Here is a 15,473-nt window from a genome sequence, read left to right as displayed (position 1 = left end):
ACCAAAAATTTCTTCATGTTTCAACAACGTCAATTACACTCACAGAATAATGCAAAGGAAAAACAAGGAAAAGAAGAAAACCACCCTAAAGGCCAAAATGGACCATTTAATTCCTATAAATCTATGAACATCCTGTCATCACCCTCACCATTATTATGGGCTTGAATTACTGGAACACAAGGTAGTTTATGGTATTAGCTTGCCTACAAGGAACAAACAAAGCATTTACTGCTGAAGTACAAAACTAGAAACAGAGGACACATAAGACAATACTTGACATTGTTCTTTATGCACAAATAATGTAACCCATCAGTTTTCTGGTTAGTAGGTAGAGACTTTGAAAACAGAATTTTTAGAATGGATCACCAGGAGAAGAACTGTGATAGGGACTTTCAGATGCTCCTACATTCTAGATATATATATATATATATATAAGACAAACTAAAAGAAAGAGAAAAACAATGCAAATTTTATAGGAGAGATGGATCAAGGAAAAGATGTTAAAACCCAAATGAAAGTTAGTTCAAACTCACTTTCAGGACCATTGAAATACATGAGGTTTCATTGCTTGATCCTTGAGTAAGGAAATTTTTGTGATTTTGATTCAAGAGAGAAATGCTACAAAATCACATCCCTTAGGACAGAAAAACAAATACTTTGGAATAAAATAAAATACTGTACTCTTTTTCTTGTTCCAAGTTTTCTGTTTGTTTTCAAATTTTCTGTCCTTGTTCTAAGTTCTCTTTGTTTCAATATAAAAGTTTCCTTCTCATTTTTACAGGGGGAAAATAATCAGCACTTCTTTTAGAGGCTGGCAACTCTTCCTGCAACTTGTGTTCTGCAACTTGTGTCCTTGTCTAGAGATATTAAACTTTGACTTCAACTTCTCCTGCTTTGAGTGACAAAATGAAAATTAGATCAATGTAGCTGGAGTTCAGAATTGCTGTTGTTGACACTTTCTATGTGAATTCTTTCTCTTCCCATTTTCACCCAAGATAGTTTTTTTACTTGTTTCCATTTTTTTTTAATCAAAAAATTTCACTTTTATGTATCTGTGATACATTGGGCTGCACAGCTTTTGGATATGAAAACACTGAATCTGTGTTTTAACTGACCATATGAAATAAAAAAAAGTTAATTATGAAACATTTTACAAAATGTTTTTTTCCATTCTTTTGGCACTTTGGGACTAACTTTAATTTTAAAGTTGAACAAAGAACTAATTGCTATTCCCTCCGGAGACAACAAAAGCAAAGTTAGTACACACATTCATTGCACATATTTAAATACATTTATACCAAAATTCAGAATGATTCAGCAGTCAACAACTACTTGTGTCACCTCTGTATAGAAAGAATCACAGAAATAAGAAAAGACTCAGTAGGTGATTATTCAATTATCACTAAAAGTAGTGGTAGCAGTGTGTGCATACTGCCTTGGAAAATACCAATATAATATCCATGCCACACAGAGTACACTCTAAATTAGGGAGACAATATAATGAGAAATGCCTAGAACCTTTGAATAGCACATTTGCACATAAATGAATTGAAAATAACACATATCCCATATAAACACTTCTTGATTTTCTTTTTTTAACTCCTTTAAATTGACACGTCTTATCACACTACAGCATGACTGCTATGTTTGCAAAGATATTGACACCAAAGAAGTCTATGTAGGTGTTTATTTCTGCTTGTAGCATGTGTTTAAGAGCTGCAAAAGAACAGTGAGGCTAGATCCAAAATTCATTGAAGCCTATACATTCAATGTTATTATTAGAAACTGTTTAAGAACGAGGCTGATATCTGCTATTGTCCTTTCCATTTTAAGCTGAGCTGCTAAATACTGTTTTGGTTTTCTACTTAAATGATGAAAACTTGCATATGTTATAATAACCCTGACTATTTCTTTACTTCACCTTCTGTAAGAGGGGTAACCCTGTATGTATTGATTTGCCACTGGTAACTGGCACTACCTAGAGTACAGCATCTAGTGAATCAACAGCTATCACCACAGTGGCACACTGCAACTCAGTCCAGGGGTTTTGTGTTCACAGCACAAAGTAAAGAAAGTTTATTACAGATAAACTACCAACTTCCAGCCAAGTATGCTGGGTTATCACATGTTTTATTATAACTTGTGATACCAGACTGTGCTCAGTGTGCTGATCTGCAAACTGGCTTTCTGAGGGAGGAGGTGGGGGAGTCTCATTCCTCTGCCAAAATGAACTATAAGAGAGAGTCATTACATCCAAGTCCATAATAAAAGATTGTGCAGTGCCATCCACAGTCCACGTAATTTTTTATAGTTTGCTGCATTCAGTATTTAGCTTTAACCTTGAGCAAGTTACTGCTCTCTCTTGCTGACAGGTTAAGACCTTTACAAATCTCTTTTTAAGAGACCTGGCAAAACCTGCACTGCTCTTCCTCTTGCTCACATTGAAGAAAAACACAGTTAAGCCTCCAGCCCAATACTTACTGTAGGTAGAATCAGAGCTCATTGTCCATGAAGTAGAATTCATGGGAGTGGCTTCTCAGGATGATTTCCCAAAGCATCACCCAACACATCAGAGATAGTGGCTATCTGCTTCTGCAGCAGCCTGCCTGAATAAAACAAACTCAGCAGGTTTTACTAGGGACAACTGCTCTAATTTTCTCCTAGTAATGTCACATTTCCTGTGAAGTTTATATACTCACTGGCTGGGTAAAAACCCTGCTTAGGGTACATGTCCTCTCTCCTGAGGCTGGGAAAATGCAGCACAAGGATCTGAGCATACACATAGCAAATGGTGGAGCCACACCACAAATAAAGAAACAATTTGACATCAACCCTATGGTTTCTAAGCAAGATCTCCTCATGTTATTGAACTTTTCAGGAGGAACTGTTTCTCCTTAAAACAGATTGGGACATTACAGATCTCTACATGTGAGCTGCCCCTCCTGAGATTCCTCTATAAGCAATTAAGAGATGAAAAAGCAGACTTGGGACTTGGGACATATAGCCAATTTCTGAACAAGATGAAACATGAATTGAAAATGTCTATTTCCTTCTGTTAGCTGTGAGAAGAGACCAAGTGATGTAGTGAGATGCAAGCTTCTATATCCAGCTTCTAGTGGGCAAATTTAGGCGCTTGAGCCTGAAGATTAGAACTCCTACTCATAGAAGTGCTTACCAAAATGGAGGAAGATTTGATCTTTTCTAATCTGACTAGCAATACTATAAAAACAAAAATACACTTAATATACTGATCATGGTAAAAATATGCAGAAAGGATTAGAAAAAGGACAGTTAAAATATAAAATCAGCTAAGAAAGTGGGCAATAGATCTTTACATATGTTAGTGAGTCTGATTAAAAAAAGCAAAATTTCTTGGTGCTTGTTGATGACATGGCAAAAGTTGAAGTCATTGATTTATATCAATGCAAAGGATAACTTATGCTGCAGTATTATGTCACTGCCCTACTGTAAACAGAATTCCTTCTCCAAAGCCAAAAGGAAAAAGAACCTTGATCTTATACATTAAATTCAAATGTGCATATGTGTTGGTGAGAGTCTGTATTTGTATCAGCTCTCTTTAATATCAACTGAAGCTGCCTATGAACAAGGACATTTTCTTCTTTGTTTGTGTTATGTTACTGTTAGATTAATTTATCCTTTAGCTTAACAGGTCTTATTTCTGACAGGGTGATGCACAAATGTGAATGAGAGGTCAGGCAGAAGGATTCCTTTCAGCCTTCTTTCTTGTGTAAAAAAAAAAAAAGGAACCTAATTGTGAAGAATTTGATTAAGAATCCAGTCTCTTTCCCTTTTTGTCTTGTCTGTGAAAGCTGTCCTCACCATATGGATGGGTGAAAGACAAAAATAATGACAGAAACTACCATCACCCCATTTCCTCTAGCTACAGAAGACACTGTAGACACTACAAACACTCATATTTGATCCAAATCCTGGGCTCAGTTATTGTCTTCAGTTCCTTATTTCTCTTAGGCATTCACTTACTTACATATAACACCAGTCCAGCATAGCAGATGCTTTCATTAAGTATGCTGAGAAATGCTGGCCTGGCCTCGAATTCAGAAAGAAACTAAATTTAAAATCAAAATGAATTTAAATGTCTCTGGATATGACACTGCTGAGAGAAACATTACTGAATCTCTCAATTTATTCCACCAAGAACTTTCAGGTTAATATATATTAATGTATTTTTGGTAGGTCTGCAATGCAAGTTTGATTTGTTTCTGCTAGAAGTAATTTAAATTTAAATTCCAAAGCTGTAGACATCTGAAGAATGCTTAGGTTCTCTTAATAATGGTAAAGCACCACATACAAGGATTAAAAGAAACCAACAGCCTATAGAGAGTCTGTTTTGAGAAGTAGCCACTTGATAGCAGTAAGGTGAGAGTAAAAAAGAAAACAAAATAAAATCCCTCTGAAAACTTCCAAATAGATTTTGAGAGCCAGCAGGCTTGAATCTGGTGTTTAACCAACACAACTAATTACCTTCAGCACAAGAATTGAGAAAGGAAAAAAAGTGAAGTGACCCCTTTCAGGCAGCTTCTGAAGCTGTGTCCAGTTCTGGGCTCCTCAAGACAAGAGAGACATGGAGCTCCTGGAGCAAGTCCAGTGTGGGTGAAAAAGGGACAGGAGCATCTCCCTCACAAGGAAAGGCTGAGGGAGCTGGGCCCATTCAGCCTCCAGAAGAGATGGCTGAGAGGGGACCTCATCAATGTCTGCCAGTATCTCAAGGGGAGTGCCAATGGAGCCAGGCTCTTTTTGGTGGTGCCCAGCAATAGGGCAAGAGGCAACAGCCAGAGAGTGATGCACAGAAGCTCTGCTGGAATGTGAGGAAGAACAGCTTTACTGTGCAGATAACCAAGCACTGGAACAGGTTGCCCGGAGAGGTTGTGGAGTCTCCCTCACTGGAGATACTCAAGAATCCCTGGACATGATCCTGTGCCATGTGCTCTGGGATGGCCCTGCTTGAGCAGGGAGGTTGGACCAGGTGACCCCACTGTGGTCTCTCCCAACCTGACTCATTCTGTGATTCTGTAAAAGCTGTCTTCACATTCACAAGTCTACTCTGACTCTTTGAATTAAAGAAAATGCTGGAGGGGAAGCTGCAGCAAGCATTCCAGCTGCAGTGGGCAAAGGTTGTGAGTCAATAGCTCTGCTCCATGGAAGACAAGGTTTTTTCCCTATTTTCACAAAATCTGAACAAGGAGGGACACCTGTGCCCATTGGGACTCTTCTGTCATGTAAGGGGTCTCTGGCCTTCAGCTGTCAGAGGAGGCAATGGGAAAGTGTAACTGTGAGAGTGGAAGGAGACGCTTAACCCTTACAGCCTCCCAGTAACAATCACCATATGCAGAGCACCCAAACAAGGAGCACTCCTTGGGCAGAGGGATAAGCTGGATTTTTTGAGGTTTGACTTGGGACACTTTTTTACAATGACATTAGAGTAGGAGCCCATCTTCTCTGTCAACAAGGGAATGTCAGGTCTACTTATGTTATCCTGGGTTTTCTTATCTTCATGCAACTGCCTTTCCCAACACTGGCCTTTCATGTCATCGCAGTTTACAAATTTATGCACAACAGGCTGGTGTCAGTAAGAAAAAGTGGAAGGTGGTCTATTTTTGTTTCTGCAATTTTTTTCCTGGAAAAGTTAAAAATTCTATTAAAATAACTTGGCTGTCTTCCATTTTCTTTACTAATCAGACTGCCTAGCAAGTGACTTCTTGGTAGCTGAGAAATTCCTATCTTGCAGGCTTTACTAGTAACACCAATTAACACAGCAGGAAATATAAACATTTCTACCAGAAAAGTGATTATTCCAAGGCAATTACACTCTGTTGGTCAGGGTGAATAACTCCCAATACCTGAGCAAGTTTCTACTCTCCAGCACTGGGGGGGGGGGAAAAAAAGAAAGAAGAATTGGAGAAAGGGTTTTTTGCCTTTCTCAAGAAAGAAAAGCTAAATTCTCAATAAAAAAGAAAAACCTCCAAGCTGTATTTTTCAGAATGTGAAAATGTATGTGGAGATGTAATGTCTATTAGCTTCTATTTAGCATCTTCCTCACACCAGGGAACTTTATAATAAGAAGCAGCTGAGGAGAAATCAATGTTGGCCTCCATGGATGTTCTGTATTCATAGGGATGGCTCCTCTGATTGATTCGTTGGCAACATGAGATAAAAACAATTTAAATTTAAAAAAAAAAAGAACTTAATAAGAGCTAAAGCTTATTTGAGAGAAGAGTGAGAGACTAACACTAAAACAAGGAAAAGATTTTTAACAGCTCCTCTAACCTTGCTTTATTAAAATTTTCAGTGCATGGACAAGGACAATGGAAAGAGAATGGATTGTCCCCTAAATTTGACCTGCTGAGATAAAATAATCAGGTCAAAACACTTGAGGCCTTGCACAGTACGAGAGGACACATTTGGCTGAAATAATAACAGAGAGTCATCCATTCTTTTCCAGTTTGCAAACTAGACAGCCGTATACTTATTTTAATTTTTCTTATGCAAGGCATAATCTACTTGCTCTGTGGCAAAGCTAATCCTCCAAGATTGCACAAAGCACTACTGGGACAATGCAAGAGTATGCAGTAGATTGTGGGTCAATCCAGCACCTCACACTACCTTTGAAATATAGTTCTACCTCAAAGAAATACTTCTCATAACTAATAAAACACACACAGGATGCCCCTTCCCTCTTCCACACAAGATTTCAGACTGCACTATATATATGTATGCTTCCTAGCCACAGGATACCCATTTTAGCAAATGTTTAAACAGGGAGCCTCCACCTGAAGGCATCAGGGGGGACCTGGAGCATTCACAGAGGTATTAGATGAATGAAGCTTAAAAATGGTGTGAAACATAAATTACACTGCACATAAATTCAGCTCAGTGCCACTCTCCATATGAAAAGCTAACTACATGTTCTGGTAGAACTATATGTTCTGATGCATATTTTCTTTCCAATCAGTATTGTGCATTTCTTACTTGCACCACAGGTCTCTGCTGCATATCCTGAAAGTGCCTAGTGCACAGAAATCCTGTTGAGATCAATGAAACTTCTATGTATAGAAGGGGCAGGGAATGAGCAACAGAGATCCCTGAGGTAGATAAGTCTTTAAAATCAAGTTCATGGAAGGTGAATTTGCCCTGTGTGACTGGTAGCAGATTTATCTCAGGTTTTATACCATTCACTGAAAGCCAAAGATAGGTCTGGGGTTTTACCTGTCATTGCTTTTAAAGGAACTCTGAATTCATTTTATTTGGAGGCAGGTCATGCAGGTCTGTACACTGACCAACAAAGAGAAGTGACTATGACATCCAGCACAGACACAGAGTACAGATGCACTGAGGAGAAAAAAATTCCAAATCGAGAAAAAAATTCCAAATCAAGTGGGATTCTCAAACCTAATGTATAGCTGTGCACTTAGTCTGAAGTGCTTTGGGCAGAAAAGAATCAAGATATAACACTTAGGCTTAACAGCAGAGCACTCACACTTGTCTTTTGTCTCCTGGTGATGGTTAAGTGGCAGAACAGAGCTGGTTACAATGCAAAGTGCTTTCATCCATGCAGGATTATGCCCCTCTCTCTTCCTCACAATTTCCATTTTTGTGCTTTCCAGCTCACACATATTTTCCCAACACAAGACAGAATTATGGGGGAAACTGAGCTCTCATAAGGATTCATACCTTACCACAAATGAGCCCATCCTAGTATTTCATACAGACTTCCTGGGATCACAGCTGCTGTAAAACACAGCAAATTCTGAAGGACACCAAGATTTTAGGACAACGGCTGATAACACGACCACAACACAGAGCAGAAAGTTTGCTTAAAGATCATCTGTTTATGTGATTCACTTTGTCTCAAAGCTTTGCAGATTGAAAAACATCTTTTTTTTTTCATCTGAGTTAGTGCATTCCAATGCAACATCACAGTCTCTGCAGCTCATCCCTTGTAACTCATCACTATAATCAAAATGTTAACATGGATGACCCAGAAAGCATGCAATCACTCAGCATTGACACAAAACTACCTCTGTCAGGCCACATGGGCTTACAAGACACAAAAGAGCTTTTGGCTGTGAAGGACAGATATTTCAGCAAACACACTCTGCTAAACATCTACCTACAAAAGTTAAAGCTCTTCATCACACAGTTCTGATCATACAAGTGTTCCCTAAGTAAAAAATAATATGCCCCTGTGTTTTAATCTCTGCAGCATGTTTCCATAAATTGTTAGTCCATTCCATTGCAGTGTACATCTACTCAGCCCTGTATTTTTCCCTAATGTTTTAGCATGTTCCTTACATTTTTAAGAACTTTTTTTTTTAATTTTAATTTTAATAAAGGAATCTTCTACCTACAGAATTCAGGAACCATTGCCTGATCTGTGCATGGTGAAGTACACAAGCTGCCATCCACTACAGGGCCTCCTCTGTTACTAGTTCAACTTCATCATAGTGAAACCAGTCTGCAACTGTTCCAGCAGTCCACTAAATTCCAGGAGTAATCACATGTTACTGACAAACTGCTGAAACTTAGAACAAATGCCAACCAATCAGTGCAAATAAATGCATTGGCTTGTGCTGTATTTCTATCCCATCCAGGTTAGTGGCACAGCAGCCAGCACTTCATCATTTGTCCATAAAACGTGAGAAAAGTGGAAACATGGGAGCCCTAGCAGAGTATGGCAGTGGTGTCCAGTGTCCTTGTGTCAAACTCCGGAGTATTAGGAGACATTTCAATAAAAATTTCAAGCCTCAAATCCTTTGTGCAGAAAAATGAATCACTGTATTCAGAGCAAAGACAGCTTTCCTCACTTAGGGATGCCCACCTCAGCTGATGCATGCCCATGAGCAGCTGTGGAGGATACAAAAGGTGGTTGTACCTCCCATAAAATCCCACCCTGCATAGAGAGTGAGGAGTCATTAGTCCTAACACAACCATAGAACAGCCTGGGTTGGAAGATCATCCAGATCCAGCTCCCCTGCCATGGCCAGGGGCACCTTTCAGTAGATCAGGCTGCTCAAAGCCCCATTCAACCTGAACCTTGAACACTTAACAATTCACCTGAGGATACCTCTGGTTATGGCTGCTGTGCAAACTTTGTTCAGTTCCTGACTTTGGCAGCACAATTTATTTACATACAGATGATAAAAAATCAGCTCAAAAATGTAATAGAAAACAATAAATCATGTATTCAGATATACCTGTCTGCCACAAATGAAAACACACCAATAGAAATCAGTGAAATATATTTTCAGCAGAAATGCCCCAAAAACATAGGGCCCAACCATTTACACTAAAATCACCTCTCACTAATTCCAAGATCTATACTCTGTTTTGAGGGCAGTCAGTAAAGATTAGGAGGATTACAAACATATGTTCTGGTATCAAAATTAAGAGCCAGGTATAGAAAGCAAGAGAGCTGGGCTCTGTTTCTTCCTAGGCATCAGAGACTCACTCACTGTACAGGAAAAGCAAGAGTCCTTGGGAAGTGAAGTCAACTCATCTGAGCAGGATACTTTTAAGTAAAAAAAGGTATCAAGAACTCCAAAAGATCATCTTACTGCATCTTTACTGGGAAAACTGGGATGCTTTCCTCATATACAGGAATGGAATCAAGCTAAAATAAGAGGTATTTGGAAAACATTACTTTGAATACTGCTGACAGACACCAGATTTCTTAATCTGTTGATTAAGAATACTGCTTACAGAAGAAAGAAGATAGTATCCCTGTGCTGGCCCTAAATATGAACAACTTTTTATCCTGAGGCATGATGAAAGAAAGGGGCAGGTGTAGTCATTCTTTGCCACTCTGTGGTGGCACCATCAGCCAGTGAATCTATCACCAGTAATGGAGAGATTTTCATAGTTTCACCCTGCAAAACTACTTAAATGAAGATTAGCTTTTAAAAAAGTACCCTGTCCCTTCTAACATCCATTTTGGCATTTAAGACTGAACGCTTTAAGGATCTGAAACACTGGATATTTTATCTTTAATGAGCATCACAGAAGCTCAAACCATTAAAATCCACTCAGCATTGATCACCTAGAAGAAGAGAATATCCTTCAAAGTCATGTAAAATTTTCAACATAAAGCATTGACTTCTTTTGTACCAGCTTTGAAGATATCTAAAATGCAATTTCTTTACATCGTATCAACAAGATCTTCATCAATTTAGTGAGAGAAGCATATGTGCATTTTGTTTTACTCTCTTTGCTAACCTTCCCCTCCAAACACATAACCAGGTCTAAAAGATTATTAAATATGTAATGGGATGAGGCATAATGTGACATCTTACTGAAAGATAAGAGGGCAAGCAAAGTATTTAAACTTTTCTTCTAGCTTGTGACAGATAAAGCAAGCACCATTATGTAGCATAGTCTTCATGTTACTTTAAATATCCCGTACAATTCCTATAAAGCTTTTGTGTAAAATTCTTCCCTGCATATATAGAAATGAATCATATCACATTATAGCTTGCTATGCATTCTTCCCAGAGCACACTATGTTTTAAATTGCAAAATCCATTTTTATTTTCTTTTTCATTTGTCACCTCACCACTGGAAGGAAGGTTTCCTGGCGTGTATTCCATTGCATGCCTGACAATATCAAGTTTGCCTTCAATATATTAGTATAAAAAATCGAGGATAAGTGATTACATGAGGTCAATGAGCAAGTACAGCAGACAAGAAGCCTATATGATTCATTGTATCTTCTGCTACAAAACTCTGAGACTTTTTGATGAGAATACAGATACAAAAAGCAAGCACACGGCAGAGAAATAACTAATTTTTTTAGTACTCTGATACTTTTCAGATAATTTGGATGAATAAACCCGATATTCATATGTGTTCTTTGTTATCTGTCATCCCACAATACAGTAATGTGCTGCACAGTGTAAGCCTCTCAGTCCTTAATGTAACTCAGCCACTTGGAGATGGGGCACTGATAGATTTTCTCTCTGAGGCATTCTCCTTTTTAATTCTGAATTAGTACACCATCCCAATCAATGTATACATTCACAACATGCTTATGCAATAAACCTTTAAAACTGGTGCAAGCATCTTATAATCCTTTGTCATGCATGTGTTCTTGGAAAAAAAGAAAAGTAAAAAGAGTAACACGTAAAACGTGTATAAAGCAGAAAGGCTGAACATGCTCTGCAGGGCTGAAACACTTTTCAGAGGACTAAGGGAGAATGCCTAAATATTTAACGTTGCTACAAGCAGAGGGATTAACAGAGTAGAGCTCTTTGATCAATACTTGCAGCATCATGTATTATTTCCAGCGGGCATGAACAGCAAAATGCCATTTATTGACCAAAGTATGCTACACATCATTGAAGATTAATAAAAGGGGACATGAAATTCTCTCTTGATCAGGAGTAAGCCCCTGACCTGACCGTAGCCTAATCAACCATTTCTTGCACTGCAGTAGCACTTGATAGTTCCCAGACTCATTTTTCTGGGAGCTTTCCACGGCATAGACAAATCCAGTCTCTGACATCAAGAGATTTAAGTATTAGATCGCTTAAGATGAAATTAAATGAAGCTGGTGCAACAGAACAAATAGAAGTATGAGTAGTGAGAGGGCAAAAAGCATAAAATCACCTGGGTTCATAGACTAATTAGGACTTCAATTAGGAGTTCAGAATAAGAAACACTTTTGGTTTAGTTTTCTAGCTTATAAAAATAGTAAGAAAGAGTTTTGGCAGCTTTTGTCCCACTTTCATTGTGTGCAGTGCTATGCAAGCCAAAATGGAACAGCAAAATGAACACAGCTGCCAGACAGGAGAGCTCTTGTTGGGGCAAACCAGAAATGTCCCAATCAGACCAATGCCCCATCTGCCACAGACAGTGCTCCATATCAAACACATATAAGGAAAATTCCAGGAAGCAAACTGTAAACATCTGTGAAACAAATGAACGGTACGAAAACATTATTTGCCCTGTCATCCTGAGTCTCTTAAAATATATTGCAGGATTCTCACTCATTAATCTCAGTGAGATACATATGAAATTACCTAGCACTACTTGGGAAAAATCAACCTGTAAATTTAACTCCACTCTTTTAAATTTGACATGCTTCCAGTAGCTGAAATATCTTGGTATCTTGAAACAAATGGTATGGTCCCCATCCCTAATGCAAAATCCTGCTGCACATACAACTGCCAAAGAAAGGCACAAACAAGGAAATTTGCATAAGTCATTTCTAACACTAAGATCTTTTGAAGACAAATTATTGTAGACCACTGTCCTCCCAGTCTGTTCTAAAATCTCCACCTGTTCTGTTCTGTAGCATGCAATATTTGTTGTGTTTATGATAAAGCTTGGAGTAGATAATTGACCAGATAAAGTCCCATCATAACAGAAGTGCATTAGGCCATAGTCCAGGAACATACACCCCTGTATATATAGGGGCAACCCAGATAACAGAGTCCACATGAAACTCTTTTCCTCTTGATGTTGAACACAGATGAATTAATGTCACAACAGTCAGCACCTGAAAATTGTGGTTGCCTGCTACTAAAGGGTTCAAATGCTCACTCAGGCGCAAGGAGAGGCCCTCCAGAACACAGGAGCTCAGCTGCCTCCAGACCCATCACCTCGCAGGGCTGAGCTCATCTCCCTTAGTTCATAACCTATATTCGGCACTGCTGAATCTTAACCTGGGCTGCTTATTTGGAACTAGGTAATTGGGATAAAATGAAATAACTTTTCCTCAGAAGGGAACCCTCTCAATTTTCCCTTCACAGCTGCACTTTCTGTTACTCAATTTCAAGGAAACCAAAGTGACTGAATGCACCTGACCTAATCTTTTTAAAGGGCTCAAATATGGCTTTCAATCTCTCTTCCTCGCTGACTAACATATCACATCCAGGAAGCAAAGAGATGCTTCCCTTGTAAACTCTGAATAAACTTTTCCAGTCAGTGTATTTTAACTCTTATTTCTAAGAAGGACAAAGGTTATTCAAGTAGACAATTGCTACTTCTGAATTTCATTTAGCATATAGCTCTCATGAGGTTTCTAAGTGATAGATGTCAAAAGCTAAATGTGAAAATCCAAAGAAACCTTCAACCACTTACCTAAAATGTCATTTATTGCCAAAGAATGATTCTGGAAGGTAAATCCTTAAATGACCATTTTATATTGTCTTCTTTTCAAATATGGTCCTCCTTTCCCTGATAAAGCATTTTGAGTCCTCTTATAAGCTTTTCTTAAGGTTTTTCAAATGTTATGATAACATTTTATGATTGCTTTTAGCAATGACACATAATCCAAAACACCTAAGAGGGATTTCAGGGAACAAATTTCAGCAGCCACTGAAATAAGAAATAACCAACTTCAAAAGGTTGCCACCTCAAGCTACCAGACTGACTTGTTTTCTATACCTGCTTTAAAAGATACAATAACTGAACGATGCTAAATAAATGAAATAAAATCAAATAGTGCAATGGCTGAAAATACTGACAAAGAAATGATAAATGGAAAGAAATGATGAATGGAATAAAAATAAAAATCCTTTTCAGCACTCCAATGTGCCCACAAGAACTCCTTAGGGCATCTGATGGGTATTTTCTTGGCTGATAGCAGGGCTGATGCAGAATTCATTGCGTACATAAATTACATGAAGTGATGACAAGAGGACAAAGAGGAGGACATATGCACTTAAAGAGGAATAAAGACTTTAGGAGTAGAGTGAAAATATCCTGTAGGAAATTTCTAAAGGCACTAAAGAGGTGAGTCAGAGAGACTCAGAGAGGCAAATGACAGTGTCTGCTGAGGTAAGTGGTTAAAGGCACTTCATTGGTGTACATTCAATAGACAAAAGACTAAGGGAGAGTCATGTTGATGAACCTCCTTGCCATGAAACTTTCCCACCTTTTTTTCCTTTTTAAATATGAATTGTGTACATAAATGTGTGTAAGGAATTTTAATGAGATGTACACTTTAAATGTATTAAAATGAATTATGCAGAAAAGCAGTAGGAGAGCAACAGATGTACAGATCCAAGGGTGACATGCTTAGTTTCACTTGATGAATGTTTGTTTTGTTGCTTTGAAAAATTAATGTAATGAAATATTTAAAGTGAACAAGAAACTTTAAAATTAACTTGGGGGATGGATTGCTTCCTTACAAGGACAGGGTTTTATTAAGGAAAATATGCGGTTAGTATTCAAATCAGGACTCTATGAACAACCATTAAAATAAGCCAGATATTTTAGAAATGCCTTACAGACAGTGTACTTTCAAACCATGGTATAACACCTCTTATGGACCATAAGAGCAGAGAACAAAGTCTTCACAGCAAACTTACAGGTGGTGTTTTCAATTTAAGAGGTGGTGACACGATAGCCTTTAAAAACTTTCACAAGCTGATAGAAGACCAAGGCTGTCCACTGGTCCAAAAAATTCTGGAACACTGCTTTTACCTATACCAGATAGTTACAGTAATAATTCTAGAAACTTCATCAACATCTAATTGTCTTCTTTTCACATACTTTACCAAAAGAGGGAATTAGAAAATGAGAACTCCCTCCATTCTGTTTTTCTGTTTTAACAGTGTTTGTTTTCTTGTCTAGAGCAAGATTTTCCAAAGTTTATGTTAAGCAGTGAAATTTTCAGTGGTTTTTAGATTTGAAAACCACGTTCAGGTATTTAAATTTAGGTATCTACACCAAAAGGACATCCAAAAACCAGACAACGGGTTCTCTGCCTCAGCTCTTCAGCTTTCATTGGCAACAGCTATGAGGGGATCACATATGTCTGCCTGATTCCTCAATGCAATCTGTACAGCATATAGAGAAGCAGCAAGTACCAAGCTTTTGATTTCTGAGTCCAAAGTCAAATTCCAGAATTGTAAATAAAAGTTGGGCTGTAATGCCCAATGGAAAGTGACTGTGAATGAAGCAACAAACTTGCTTAAATTGTTCATTTTGCCAACTGCAACTCAGGAAATTAGAAAACTTTTAGTTTTTTCAAAAAGAAGGCATGTTGTTGAGAATATCCAGCCTCTCCTCCATAAGAAAATTGTTCTTGAGGCAAGTAAAGGAGAACAGAGGAGGTTATGATGACATAACTTGCAATGCCAAGCCTTTGAAACAATAGCCTCATGAGAAATAACATGAATCAAAAGGATTCTTTGATTTTTCCTTTTTAAAAGAAGACCTAAAAACCTCATATTGCCTACTACTATGCTCTTTACCATTTAGAATGGCTGGTAGCCAAGAAATGCAAACTAACCACGTACAAATGATACATGTCAAGGTTGTTCTGCAAAAACAAAAGAACTTTTTGTGGCCTAATAATGCTCCTTGACTCTAATCCATCTGTCAAAAGATTGCTACCGATAACAGCATCAGCAGCAATGGAAAACCCTGTGTAAAAACATAAATTGCTTAAGATGTGGAAATTGTATTCTTTTGGTAACAATTTAACCTCA

General features: G+C 38.1%; 1 protein-coding gene across 7 annotated transcripts in view; it reads right to left on the bottom strand.

Annotated features, from left to right (window-relative positions):
• Positions 1-15,473, bottom strand: part of RBMS3 (RNA binding motif single stranded interacting protein 3) — a 705,639-nt gene that overhangs the window by 110,701 nt on the left and 579,465 nt on the right. The gene's annotated exons all lie outside the window — the stretch shown is intronic.

Source organism: Agelaius phoeniceus, chromosome 1 (assembly GCF_051311805.1).
Source record: "Agelaius phoeniceus isolate bAgePho1 chromosome 1, bAgePho1.hap1, whole genome shotgun sequence".
Taxonomy (NCBI): Eukaryota; Metazoa; Chordata; class Aves; order Passeriformes; family Icteridae; genus Agelaius; species Agelaius phoeniceus.
This window is presented reverse-complemented; position numbering and strand designations above follow the sequence as displayed.